Raw genomic sequence first — 14,738 nt, 5'->3', positions numbered from 1 at the left:
TCCTGTGCTGGGAAGCCACACCGAGGTCTTAGGCATTCCTCCCCTGAGCTGCCAAGCCTGGTCTGGGTTCTGGTAGCACAGGGGGGGAAGCAGATCCTCCTGGGCACATGCTGCCCCACGCTGCTGCGGCACACAGCAGGGTGGTAGGCAGAAGGTCTGGGACTCCCCATGTAACTGTGAGGTTGTGTATGAGCTTCTAGATGCCTCAAATGATGATACAGGGGCTCTGTAGTGAAAGGAAGGAAAAACGAAGAGGAGATCTTGCCTACACTGGAGAGGGTTTGCTAGCCCAGATTTCCCAGGGGCTTCTGCTAAAACATCAGTGGAATTTTTTGGGTAAAGTAGTTCCTTTTGGATGTGTTGGCAATTGCAACTTTTTTGCCAAATGGATCTTGCTTCTAGAGCTTTTGCCATTGTAAGCATGTCAGGCAGGGAATGAAAAAGAAATCATAGCTGCACTGACAGTATCTTTCAACGCTGATGAGGAATGCCTCTGATCGCACACAGAGGCGGGAGATGAGTAAGAGACTTGAGGCCACGTTCTGCTCCAGCTATGCAGAGATGCTGGAGAACAATAAAGTGGAGAGTTTGCTTAGGGAAGTCTCTCAGGGCTGTGCGATGTTGGATATGTGCCCCTATTCTTTCGGAAAGTAATAGCATTAAGTCACGGAGAGAGAAAGGAAGACACATACTCTTCTGAAAAATGGCCTATTACGTCTCTGTTTTTTCCCCTTTCAGTCCAGGGAAAATATTGTGCAATGCAGGTAATGGATGTGTTGCATTTACAAAATCAAAAGATGAAAAGTCAGTTCTTGCAAAACTCAACCTCAAGATGAGTTGCGTAAGAGAACAGGCCTGGCACTACACATGATCTGATCGTGAATGGAAAGTTGTACATGTGCTTTTCTGTTTCTATAGATCAGGAGTTTGTAGCAGATTGTATCCTGCCCCATCAAACTTTCGCACTGTTAGTAGACTTAGGTGGTGTGAGACAATTTCTGTCAGGAAGCTTTGGCAAGCAGAGTGCCCAGCAGCTCCAGGCCTTACAGCATTAGCCTGAATGTTTGTGACAAGCAGAATTTTGATCTACAAAATTTGAAGCATTTAAGTTTGTGCACAGAATGCACCTACTTGGAGTTTCCTATGCCATTTCTCACCAAAACCTGAAAATTCTGATGCTGAAATTCTGCTGATTATTGCCTTGCTGACAGAAGTATTTTTGTTTGCGGATACCTGAAGAAAATGCCATTTATCTTTTCAGAAGAGGCTTAAAACAGTTTACCTGACTTATTTTCATTTAAGCCGTTGTAATCAGTTTATGTCTGGGTATGATTTTTTTTTCTTCCCTATAGTTACACCACCTTGCAGTTGTATCTTTATGCCATAGTTTAAATCTTGGGAGTAGAATCTCAATAAAAGACAAATGCCAAACCTTTTCATAAGCATTATTACTGTTTGTTGGATATGTAATGCAAGCATTAAAGTCTGAAATGGTTCTCCCCACTATGCTATCAAACCCATTTCTGTGGCAAAACTTACAACACACTGAATATTTATTTGTAATAACAGTCCCACATAAATTGCACTAATGCCATCTTAAATACGTTCTTGTCAATGCAGAAGTAATGTGGTTGTAAAGCATGGCGGGGGGGAGGGTGTTCATTCAGTTTCTAAAAATCTGGTAGTTCTATACTTACTAGCAAGTACTGAAGTGTTTATAATCAAGCTGAGCTGAAGGCCTGCTTTCACAACCATAACATGTTCATGAATGCATCCAAAAGTAGCTGAGATCAGCCTGCATATGGAGGCTTGACTCTCCCTTTAACGTGTAGCCTGTGGAGAGTGTTTCTGTAAATACAGAAGGAAACCAAGCATGTAGATGTTTGGCGACAAGGTTCTTAATTTATGGAAATCACTGCTACCCAGCGGAAGTCAGTGAAGCTATGACAGCTCATGCCCTGCAGTGGATATGCCCTTTGGCTTCTGCAAATGCATGTTTGTGTGGGTAATGTGGGACAAGCTGAATGTGGCCATCCACGCTGACTAATGTCCTGCCATGGGAACAGGACACCACTCTCAAAAACATTACTTTTGCTAACTGTGTGCTGGTTTCTTTCTGGCAATGCAATACAATAATGCTGCAGCCTGCACTCAGAAAGACTCTATTTCTCATCAATTATTAAAAGCTCTCAAATCACGTCAGCGGTAAAACTTCTGTTGCCTGAGAGGAACTATCTGGCCAAGCCAGAATACATCTGAAAACTTCAGCATATGTTCTTACAGGTAAGAATATAAAATCTGCTCATACCTTCCTAGGTGTCAGGACTGAAGACCCTGGCAGGTTTCCAGGTTTTGCTGATTCAGACCTCTAACAGGGACACTATTAAATAGGTTCAGGAAAGATTTCAGTTTTCCTGCCTGTCTCCATATCTTTGCAGGGATTTACTGTTACTGGTGTTTTTTCTGCAGCAGATCAATTTGCCAGCAGTTTGCACATGGAAATGTATTTGGCCCTAAAAAAAGAAAAAGAGAAGGCAAAAAAATTCCATATTTTTAAGCCAGAACAACTTATGATGAACTTGTAAAGAAAAACCATTTGCCATCCCTTCTTCAAAACACAGTGTAATTTCTCTAAATTGATTCCTACTCATTTTCTTGTCTCTGGTGGATACGACATGAAGAAACAGACTCAAAGTAAGGGAAGAAAGACTTAGGCAAGGAATTAAAAGCAGAGATAGCAAAGCGCTGGGACAGATTGCCTGGAGAGGCTGTGGAATCCCCATTACTAGTGTTTGATGTTTGTCTTATCTCATCTAAGATAAGACAAACATTTGTAGGGAATGACAGAGATAGTGATTTTGCCCTAAGAAAAAAAGCGGATGGCCTCTTGAAGTCCTTTCCAGATTGCTGCCATCCTCCCCTCTCCTTTCCCTGTGATTTATGTTTCCTTGAGGTTTCTGCCTGCCCTCTTCTATTTTCTTAACTGCGTACCATGGAGGACTCGCATATAATTGTTGGGTACATGAGCGTAATAAGCTGTTTTTAATTTTCTTTGATTTTCCAACTACATTTTGGTTGTTACACGTCTGAAATAGCATATGACCTTGTTAAACCACACCTTGGTAAACCATAGTTTGGAACAAAGAATGCAGTTTTGGATTTGGAGTTTGGCAAAGAACAAACCAATCTGATGCTGCTGTCCTGCCAAAGAAAGACATGGTAAGCTTGAGGTTAAGGTCCTCAGAGGCCACTCAGAGGCCAGTGAGCCATCTGCTTGGCCACAAAGTATATAGGTTGGATCACAGGGAGGGGATTTGCTATAGGATCATTTGGGTGGTCTTCATACCTCAGCCTGGCTGATTTTCAGACTATGCAAATCCTCACTTAGCAGATGAGCAAGGGAAAAGAAGGAAAGGGTGCTTCCTTCCACAGCAGGTAAACCACACATTTCACTCTGCCCTTCAATTGTGTTGCTTGAAGCCAAGCTTCTGTTGAGTCATGAAGCCAAAGGGACTGCTGCGTTCCCCTGTGATGTTAAAAAGGTAAGACCCATTCTCCAAAAAAATTGTTTTGCATGGAGACATTAGGATGCCTTTTCCTGAAGAATTTTACAAAACCTCTAGACTAGAATTTGATATTCTCTCTTTAATGCGTAGATGCATACATACATGGGACTATGCCCATGGGTAAGTAAGCCTACAGACCAGGTCTGGGTACTGCGGCTTTTACACAGGTAGTCCCCTGACTTTGTTTTGAATATTTGCCACAGACAAAGCAAGAGGGCCTCTGGAGGACTTATAAACCTTGACATCACACTACCTTCTCGTAGCCTCAAACAGCATTACTTCTGAATACAAAACATCTATGTGTTTTATCTCACTGCAGGCACAAGTGACAAGTGTCTTTGCTGCAAGCAGAAGAGCGATTAGACTGTGACAAGGTTTTTCTTCTCTCAGCAAAGGTTGAATGGGTCAGTCTAAAAATCTTTCTACTACTTGACTGCTTACCATTTGTGCCTGGAGCACCAACTGATGCTGATGGATACTGGTTTAACAGTACTGGTACCTGGGTTTAAGACAGCAAACGGCCCCAAGTATTGGATTTCATATCACAAAATCGACCTCAAGCATCAGCTATGGAAATAATACAAGGGTTAAACTGAAGAAAGAAAAAAAAAAAGAGTCTTCAGAGCCATGAAGGTCTATATTTATGTGTTGTTGCCATGAAGGAACCAGCGCCTGAAATTAGCGGTTGAACAGTTGTATTCGCAGAGAGCGAGCATGAATGTGTGTGCATGTGAGACATGTTTTTCTGCTAATACAGACCAGGACTCCCCTATAATTAGAGGTGGCGGGTGCTGAGGTCCTGCCACAACCATGTGTTCATTCTGGCTCCTCAGTCAAAAATAGGATTTGGGGAAGCAAGGAGGCATGCAGGGGGATGTCACAGGTTCTTGGGTTTTGCACAAGGTATACCTAACATGGTAACACTGAACATGATTGATATCAGTTTGAAGCAATCTGGGTTTGTGTTTTTTTTTTTTTCTGCCCTTAACCAAACCTGAGAAGCAGTCCCAGGCTGTGGCTTCAGCAACCGGCAGCACGAGACCAGCTGAGTTGTGTAGAGTCCCACAAAGGGTGTCTTGCTTCCGGCAGATGTCCCAGATACTAAGCCATTCGATCCCACCACAAAAATAGTTGTGTAAAATATTGTGCATTGGCTCTGGCCTGACAGCGATGGGTCTCTTCTGCTTCGCTGGGCAGGTGGAAACATCTCGCCAAGGCTGTGGCTTGTGTCCAGCAAGCCTTCTCCCTCCATGGGCAGTGAGGTGCCTTTGTGTGACAACGAGAAAGGGAAGAGGTATGGGGGAGGTTTGCTTTCCCTTTTACAGTCATGCTTTTAAAAACTGACACGCATTTTCCTAACAGACTGCTGGCACCTAGCTTTGCTGCCAGGAGGGATGGAAGAGGGAACACAACAGAGCTTAAGGCTTCCGACACATTTCAGGAGTGTTGCTGCGTGTTCAGGAAAATAAGGACCTCCAACCAAACTCTCAGCTGGTGTCAACTGGCAGAGACGAGTGACCGCAGCGTTGGGAAGCTGATTTATACCTGCTGGGGATCTGGCCCTGGAGAAGGAAGTGTGAAGGAAACAGAGTGTTTTGCCTTGCACAACACAAGATGGTGAGGAGCCCGCATGCTCAGGAGCATCGTTAGTGGCAAGACTGCTGTTGGTCTTCTTAATGCCGCTTTCTCTTTCCAGTGTCGTGTGATTCCCACCCCTGGCCTTTCCCAGCCTTGTCGGGAGCAGAGCTACACTGTAGCAGAAGTTGAAGCTGGTAACCACTACTGACTGCTGCATACATGTATTTTTCAGAAAATCGTACCGTAAAAATCATACTACAAATTATCTCAATTCCACAAAATAGTCCCATGTGGATTGGTCAGTGAAATCATGCAAGAATGCTGCTTTTGAAAACAAAATGTTCTTAGCCAGAAGAGGCCTTCTGTTTTGTTCAGTGGGTTTTGGACCTGGCTGAAAACTGGCTCTGCCCGCCTTGTCCTTCTTCCTCATCTTATGGAAGTGGGATGCGTACTGTCAAACTGAGCTGTGAAAATAGGCCAGGCATCACACCCAGAGAAGCAATAACCTGGTAGTGCCATCAGCGAGGTGATGGCAGTGCAGTCCAGCAGCCTCAGTACTTCTCCTGGGCTGCTGCATGTGACAAAGCCTGCGCTGCCTGACTTGCAGGCAGACTGAGCTAAGTTAATCCCCCTTGGGAAGTTCAAATGTGTTGCAGCCACACGTGCTGCCCCAAGTCTCTGCCTGCATTGTCTTGCACTGCTTGATTAATGCAGAGTGTGCAAAACAGGTGTCAGCTCTTCTGACACAGTTCTGACACTCTTCTTCTTGCTTAAGTCAAATGTAAGTTATTTTACAAGCTGTAAAACAGTGGAAAATGAGCATTTGCACTCTCCTACTTTTCATAAGCTGTCGTCTCTCAGTTTCTGGTGTCCAGGACTCTGCCCTGGCTCCCATCTGCAGCAGCACATGGCATTTACAACCTTCCCAACCTAAAAGAAGCAGTATTTTGTGGTGTGCTGGCACTTTGTTTGTTTATTTGTTTTAGAAGAATCTCCAGCCACAGCAGATTTTTTCCATTTTCTAGGAGAAGCACTGTAGGCCAGAATTGGAAGAATGAGAACTGGGAGAAAATATAAAAGGTTAATGTCTCCCTAGGTCTGGAAAACAAGAAAACTAAATTGACTGTCAGTACAAAAATAACTATATAGGATCAGAAGAAAAGTTCATCACTCACATGTCCTAGCTCTGGTGCAAGCTTAGATCAGAACAAGCATGTGCTCCTAGAGCATCCTCTGGTATAGAACTTCCTGGCTACCAGTCACACTCAGAGACTTGCCATGCTGGAGGTTGTTGCCTCTCTATCTTCAGTGGCCCTTTTAAGGACCTTCTCTCCTAATTGCTTTTTGAACCTCTTTGTATTTCTGTTGCACAAAGCATCTCATGGTCGTGATTTTCACCATTTCACACTGTGAGGACAGAGTGAGGGGCTGCCATTTCTCAGCCTGCTATAAGAGCATGGAAACATAGAAAGCACAGGAAAAACAGCAAGCCCACAGGAGTGTGTCAGCACCCAGCACTGATGTGAAAATCAGAGATGCCAGGTGGAGTGGGATTTGTCTGTGCCTTGGAGCAACAACCTCTAGTACTAAATAAATGTTCTTGCTAGCCTCCATCCAGGTTAGAGTGGTACAGAGGGCCAGTGCTGGGTCCTGGTCTAGCTTGGTGACTCCCTGACTGCCAGGATATCAGTACTATTGATCAGCTTTATTGCAGTATTACCTAAAGGTCCTAACTTGGATCTGATCTGCATTTTCAAGGTGCTGTAAACATGAAGCAAAAAGACAGCTCAGCTCCCAAGAGCTGGCCACTGAAATACTCACTGAGCAAGAGCAGGCGGATTCAAGTGGGTGTGCAAGGCTGCAGATAGCCACTACTTTTCTTTTGCCATTTCTAGATTTGCTGGATGCCTGACCTGGCGCTAGACAGTGCAGGTTTGGGGAACACCTGTCAGACCATAACCAGAAAAATGAGAAGGCCTGGCTGGTTTCTCAGCTCCTTATGGTGCTCTTTAAGGAGCACCCTCTGCCCTGGGACAAAGCGTGGGGCTGTATCCGCCAAATGCATCTCTGCTCTTGATATGCCCAGAAGGTGTTACTTCAGTCAAAACTGAAACTCTGTTCTTGTCAACAGAAAGGCAACAGAAGTGTGTATCTGTGTGTTAGCCAGCACAGCGCTTCCGTGCAGACGTGTTTAAAGGGGAGGGTGCCCAGCTCCCTGCCTTTCCTCTTTGCCTTCACTGAGACATTTGAAGTCTGAACCATTGCCTGACAGTGAAGAAAAGACAGCCACTTCCTCTGCAAGCTGTAATGTGTTTTGAAATAGGTTGTCAATTTTGTTAGTGGTGATAAAAACATAACCCCAATTTTTTTTTTTTTTTTTGATTGATAGACCAGAATAGGAACAGATCTGAAGCTTTAGAAGTCTGGTGTCCTAGACCATCCTCACATCTACTCTTGGACTTTACAACCTGCTGTTAACACAACAACTTTATTTACTAAACAGGATGCAGAAAATCTAAGCAATCAAGCAGGAAGCTCTAAAACATAAAGTAAATCCTCTTGGGTTGTTCAAGTCTGGTTATGCTCAGTGCTTTTAGCTGGTGTATGTTGTATAAGTGATTTCTTTGCTTTTATGGAAGGCAAGGTAGAAGAGAAGCTAAGTATATAGTGCAAGGTCAGTGTAATATTAAGACTGCAGTTTGTGAAATTGGCCATTGTATTGCTTAGTATCTCAGCAAATAAGGTCAAATATGCGCTTTTAAATACTAGTTAAGTCATGACCTTTATGGACTGATATTGAAGAATATTGCTGTTTGATAAAATAAGGCACAAAAATAACACTGGTAATAAGTTATTAATATTTTTAAATTCTTTTGTTTGAAACTCACTTTTAAAATCTTGAAATAGAATTCTGTGATTGAAATAGGCCTGTGCAGCTGGTCGCAAAAGGACAGAAGACTTGAACTATCATAGGAAAATAATGGGCCAACATCAGCTATGGTATAAATGAGAATAACTCAAGAAGCTCATTGAATTTGTTCATAAAGGTGCTAAGTGACAAGGAAGTCTACTAGTCCTATATGTACCTATGTGTGCCAGCATCTGAGTTTTCTGTTAGTCTGAATAACAGCACACAACTGATGGCTTGCAAATACCTTTCTATTAGGACTGAAGCAATTTAGAAGCTTAAGGTAGAATAGGTATCTAGAAGTATGTTTCTTATAAGCATCTAAAATATGATCTGACATTTATTTTTTTAAAAAAGCATACGGTACACTTGCTTTTTGTATGCAAGTATATTAGCCCTAAAAAATGCTTTAGCTTAACATTCTTGTACCTCCCCCACACCCCCTACAGAATGTTTTGACACGTTGTGGAAAAAAATAAGCAGCAACAATTGTGTTTGTACAGTAAGTACACACAAAGGATCCGTACCTTTTCAGATAGACTTCTAGATCAGAGTTGAAGAACTGCCAAGAGACTTCTTCAGGCAGAAGGATGTTGGAACAGTGTGCAAACGGCCCAACTTGTTGAAACAAGTCAAAACAAGATCATTCATTCCTTGATAATTGCATCAAATCAAGTTTGAGATAAATGCAATTTTGCCTGGGGAGGGAGATAATATAATGTAGCTAATATAGAATAGGAAAACAGACTTCAGAGGCAAAATTAGTTCCTAATACAGCTTCAGTGGAATCAGTAGATGTTACCCTGGCAATGAATATGACACATTATCATATAGAAATTATATATACATATGAATACATCCTTTTCAATATATGAAAACAGCCTTTTTTAATGTTAGTAATCCCTTTTAATAATGCAATTATTGAATGACATATTTCCTAATGAGTTGGCAGGTGTGTTGTAAAAGCATTTATCTAAGTGGTTTTTTTAAGTCTTGGGATGAGTTCAGCAAAATGGCACACCTGCTTAGTAGTCCAGCATTTTAACGTGATACCACGGGCCATAGTCCACTCTCACTTATGCCAAGAAACTCCAATGTAATAGCAAAGCAGGACTTCCGGCCAAGGGGAACACATGTTTGTCCTAGATTAATTAATTTGAGAGAGAATCATTATTCTGCCAGTATTTCTATAACAAACAATACCTTCAAAATACAGCTGTAGTGTCCCTAAAATTAAGTTTTGTGCTCTGATCAGAATACATTGACTAGGCTTAGCATTTGATTTGCTCTGTGGTTGATATCCTTAAAAGGCCTTTTCCTTTTTTTTTTTCTCCTGACTGAGATGATTCTTGAAACAAACTATGACAAGTGTGGGTAAAAAAAACGCTCAGAAATTTTCCTGAAAATAAGCGAACATTGTGTAAAACTGGTCAATCTAAAGCAATATATCTCTTCATAGAAGTCAAGATCATGAGGTGCATCTAGACCGTCAGAAGATTTCACACTGATTTTACTGTCTAAAAAGAAAATCTAAAGAATGAGGCATGTGAAGACCAGTAAGCAGGAGAGAGGGCTGTGCTGGAGCCCTCATGGGGGCTTGGGGAGCAAAACTTCTTCAGATCTCCAGCTAAATCAGTTCCAGCCAATGCTGTGATCCAAAAGGCACCCAAGGAGAGAAGCAAGCTGTGGCTGAAACTTGCTAAGAGAACTGGCTTAACTTTCAGTTTATCTGTTTATGTACCTTTTTCTGTCCATGTCCTCCTATGCACAGCTTGAAGAGGACATTGCAGTTAAACTGTAGGATAATATAAGGAACTGTATAAAGCTCTGAAGGGAAGTGGTGCTACAGGTTATACTTACCATGTCTGTACCAAGCACTGAGCCTGATCTTGCTTAGTGCCTCCATGAGCTGTCAGACCTGCAGTATCACTACAAGGCAGAGTAGTAGCAGCACTGAGTTTAAGTACTCAGAATTTGAAGGGAGGGTCGTGAAAACCGGTTATTGTTTCATTTCTGCCTCAGCCCCCTCTAAACACATAAAGATGGCAGAGTGAGTGTGCGGTTTCTATTAAGGAGACAATAGTGGATGTGAAGCATTAAAGAAATGCAGTCTGATGCTGCTTCATGCTTGCTGTAATCACCCTTCCTCCCTGCATGGCTGCTCTCTGCAGCCCACCTTTCCGGCTCAGTTTACCCCCTCCTCAGCCTTGCTTTAGCCAAAGTGGCCACAGAAGCTGCAGATCATCGCACCTGGGGCAGCCAAGGGAGGTGGGGGTCAGCAGCCACTGTGGCAACCTGCCCCGGCTGTCTGTGAGGCAGGTTTTTTCCCACATGGTTCCTGGGCATCGGTGCTGTGGGCGTCAGTGCCTGTCCTCCGTCATCCATCACATCACTGCTAGGGGACACCTCGGCTTTTCCCGCACCAGCACAGCCTGCCATGGAGAGAGCCTGGCTCAGACAGAACCGGGCATCTCCCGTTGCAATGACTGCAAAACGTCACCCACCATAGAGAAATCCCCATGAGAAAGGACTGTCCCATGGGTGTCCCCCTAAAGCATGTATTTCCTGGACAGATGCAGATTCAGACTGACCACAGGTCGAAGAAGAAATCATCAACTACTTCTGTGCTCAGCCTCTGAAACAAGAGGCAGATGATTTCCATAGATAGAGAGGGAATCTGTTTTTTTGTCATTATCCGTTTTTACTGGAGGGATATGGTCAGTAAGGTCAGTGGTTCAGCACAGGGGTAAGGGTGGATAATTTCTTGATTTATTTCTATGGGCTCACTGTGGGGTCTGTGACTCACCAGAGACAATGCAGAAACATAGTTTTCCACATGTTGATTTTCAAGTAAAGGACGAGAACCTTGCGTTCACGTGGGCTAGATGGAGGCATATAGAAGGACACTTCAGTGGACAATTATTAAACTTGTCCTAATTTACTCCTTTGAACAACAGTTTGATCTACATATCCATGAAAGGTTTTCTGACTGTGTGTGTGTGCGCGCCTGACATAAAAAAAAGATGCACTGAAGATATTGAAAAGAAGTCCCATAAAATATTTTTACACAGAACAGCTGCCTGTCTGGTCTTTTTAGCTGTATGTTAATTTCTGAGAAGTAGCTTCAAATTTCTCAGTGCAAGATTCTTGTTCTTTCAGCTATTGTGTAAAACTTCTTTTTTAAGGCCAGGCACCAACTTGTTGCTCTCTTTTCTCCTCTTTCCCCATACATCTGCATCAGACAGGTTATATTCATTCAGCAAGACAGCTGAAGTCACTGCCTTTCAAACTTGTGCTATGTATTACATTCTCCTACTTGACTCTCATTTTAAATAAAACTTTGTTCTTCATCTGCTCAGAGACCAGGAAAAGGACAATTTGGCTGCAAAAGGACGTGCTCTGGGATCAAACAGCAGGGCTTGTGGAATGGGTACAGCTGCACATCTGAATTTTGATTCACCTTCATTCTCCATCGTTTGGGGTTTTCTGGGTCTAGCAGTAACCCGAGCAGCTCGTTTTGACAGATTTAGAGTGTTTCATACAGTAATTGGAATCTCACTGCTTTAATGTCTTCATTCAAACAGTTTCTCTGATCATGGGACTGAAAGGGAAGTCTTATGCTATACATAGCTTCATGTGAAAAAAAGGTTTATGTGATTATGGTAATAGTTCATAAAATCTAGCAGACAAAGAATAATTTAGAATTCATTTATTCATAACAGCAGAAGTTAATATTCTTCTTGCCTACAAAATAGTTTCAGACATTAATCTTTTCTCCTGGATTTCTGCTATTCTGCAGAGCTAGTATGGATTGCTTCAGTATTACAGATGCCCTAACTTCTTTTTTTGTCCTTTTTAGTCTCTTCAAAATACTGTTTTTCCTTAAATAAATAATGCTGATTCCATGAAGATGGTATCAAAGCTTTCTTCCAGCTTGCAGATTTATGTAAGTATTTGAACAGAACACTGAATTCTGGTCTCTATTTTGCAGCTAAGCATTTTACTGATACAGAATAAATCACTTCTCTACAACTGAAGATTTAAGTAACTTACCATATCCTTTCATAATTTGAGAATTTCTTGTTAATGGTACATTTGCTTCAGGAACAGGGGATTAGTGTGTGTGCATGCCTGTTTATATATGTTATTTATATTATTTCAGTAGAATACTGCTTTTTCCTTTTTTTCTCTTTTCTTTTTTTTTTTTCCTGATGATCCTCTTCTATTTCTTCAGCATTTGTCTTATCTAACATGCTTCAAACCTCCCTAAATGTAATTTTAAACTGAGGTCGTAAAAGGCTGACAGCAGCTTCAAATACTTAACTAGTTACTCGGGACCAAATTGTGTACTCCCTTAGCCTGTCTTTGTTGAAAGCCTTTCAGTTGAAAGCAAAGAAAATTTGGCATGTAGCTGTGGGAGACCTGAAGAGCAGAGACCATAGGCACAGTGATTCAGGTTAATCTCTGTATTAACTTCACTGAAGCAATACGTCTGGAACATATTAAAACAATTTTGCTGTGTGATCTGTCACTTATCATTCTAGAGAGCGGCCATCATTCTAGAAAGCGGCTCTTTAAAGCCCTGTCCTCCAGGTTAAATGAATTTAGCAAGGGTGAACTGACAGATTACAGGAGATGGTTTTCCTTAGAGGTGTCTTAGGGGGGGATTCTGTAGCTTTTGGTGTTAGGAGCAATGCCTTTGCATGATTTTATCACAGAGCTGAAAATACAGGAAAAATTGCGGTTAATAAAATTTTCAGGTAACAACAGGAACAGAGAGAGATCTGCTAGAGAAATACAAATATAAAGAAGGCAGGAAATTTCAGAAGAACAGCAAGCTGGCCATTTGCTTTTTTCTTAATAAGGTGTGTTGGCTAATAAGAATCTCTGACCATACATGCCTCTGTGTGTGTGTGTGTGCGTGCTCATGTGCACAAGAAGGGAAATAATATAGTTCTCTTTTTTTGTTGAACGTTGGTGAACTTCTTGCATGCTCACTCTACCTGTGAGGTGCATAGCTGGAGAGGGGGTCTTTGTCATTTGGGTCAGATGGGGGTTAAATGAGACCACCCATTTGGGCCATCCGGATCCACAGGTGTGTGCCCCACCTTCCCTGGCAATCTCTGCAGTTTTGGAAACTTCACTGGTTTGAGCTGGTTTTGTTTATGGCTTTGTTGAGTTTATGGCTGGGGAGCATTGCCCTGAGAGCTTTCAGGGAAGTCACCTTTTGGTTTATCCATTGTCACATGCAGACTGTGAGGAGGGGAAACAGCTGTTGGCATCACAGAACCAATCTGAAGTGTTTTTGAGCTACAGGCCAAAAAAAAAGAGGTGAACTCCTGACCTTGAAATTTATGGGCACTTGGCTACTCACTCTAAAAGAGTATTGCCTTCTTTCTGGGTCCTTCAGCTTTATCTAATCACCTAAAGCTAGGTACACATATTTCAATTTTAAAAAAAGTCAGATGCTGTAACTAAAAGGGGAAAAAATGTTCCGTTCCAAAAATACACTCTGCCACAGAAAAGACACACTTTTCCAGAATACAAGAAAAATCCCCACCAACAACATGCACATCTACCATACAGATCATAATTCCTGTGATGACATCTAGCGCCTCATTTCTTCCCTGCTTTCTTTGTGCAGGCAAGGAGACAGACATTGCTGCTGGGACAGCCCCAAAACAGGCCGCCTGCAACAAGAAAAGAGGAAACAATTCATTGGGGTGATCAGCACTTGTCTAAAAGGCAGAAACAGCACTGCTACCAATAGTTTGTCTGAGGTTTACATTGGCATCCTTAGTCTCTGCCCCTGGCTCGCCACTGGTACTGCAGAACCAGTGTACTTCATGGCTGTGCCAGGGCTGTGATGCTGTTGCCCCAGCGGGATGGGATACCAGGCTGTGTTCCGCTGGCGTGAGGTGGCACCAGGCCCTTTTTTGCCATTTCACCCTTACCTCGGCCAGCTGCCCTGCAGAAGCCTCTCAAGGCTGACAGCTGTCCAGGGCCCTTTGCAGAAGACCTACCAAAGGGCAAACGAGTTTCTCTGGGTGGCAGTGGAACTGGTGAAGAATTATGGTCAGCCTAACAGGAAGGCTGAAGGCCGTGCAGAAGTGCAGGAGCAGTGAGCATATAGCAGTGTCTGCAAGGTTTTCCTCCTGGGATGGGTAGAACTTGGCCAAGCTCATCCCGGTGCTGTGGGCTTGCTGCAACCAACAGCAAGACTGGAAAGTACATACCTGTTAATTAGTGGTGAGAATAAAATATTTCTGAAATAAGCATATTTATACATGGTTCCATGCTGCTAAGCACAGCTTAAGGAAAATAAATAAATCAACCAGTGAAGGCACATTAATTTAATCTTACATGGGCCACAAAGATGAAATGCCTTTTTTAACAGTGTGCTATCACAGTGCCCCTGCAAACATGGTATGACTACCAGGGTGCACTCTGAGCCTTATCACTGGCCTGAACATCCCAGACCCAATTTCCAGCTACTTTAAGTTAGCTTATGAGTGGAAAACTGTGTTTCTCAAAGTTTTTTCACAGGTGACGTGTTGTGTCTCTCCCCCTTCCTGCCTTTTGGAGTTACTGATTTCCTGGTGAACCCCAAAGGCGTGCAAGCACATTCCCTAGCCAGGGCACGAGCATGCTGGCAGCAGATCAGCTCCTTGAGGAAGGAGGAGCAA

The sequence above is a fragment of the Haliaeetus leucocephalus genome, unplaced genomic scaffold (assembly GCF_000737465.1).
Source record: "Haliaeetus leucocephalus isolate CR32 unplaced genomic scaffold, Haliaeetus_leucocephalus-4.0 Scaffold251, whole genome shotgun sequence".
Classification (NCBI taxonomy): domain Eukaryota; kingdom Metazoa; phylum Chordata; class Aves; order Accipitriformes; family Accipitridae; genus Haliaeetus; species Haliaeetus leucocephalus.
Note: the sequence above shows the minus strand (reverse complement) of the source record.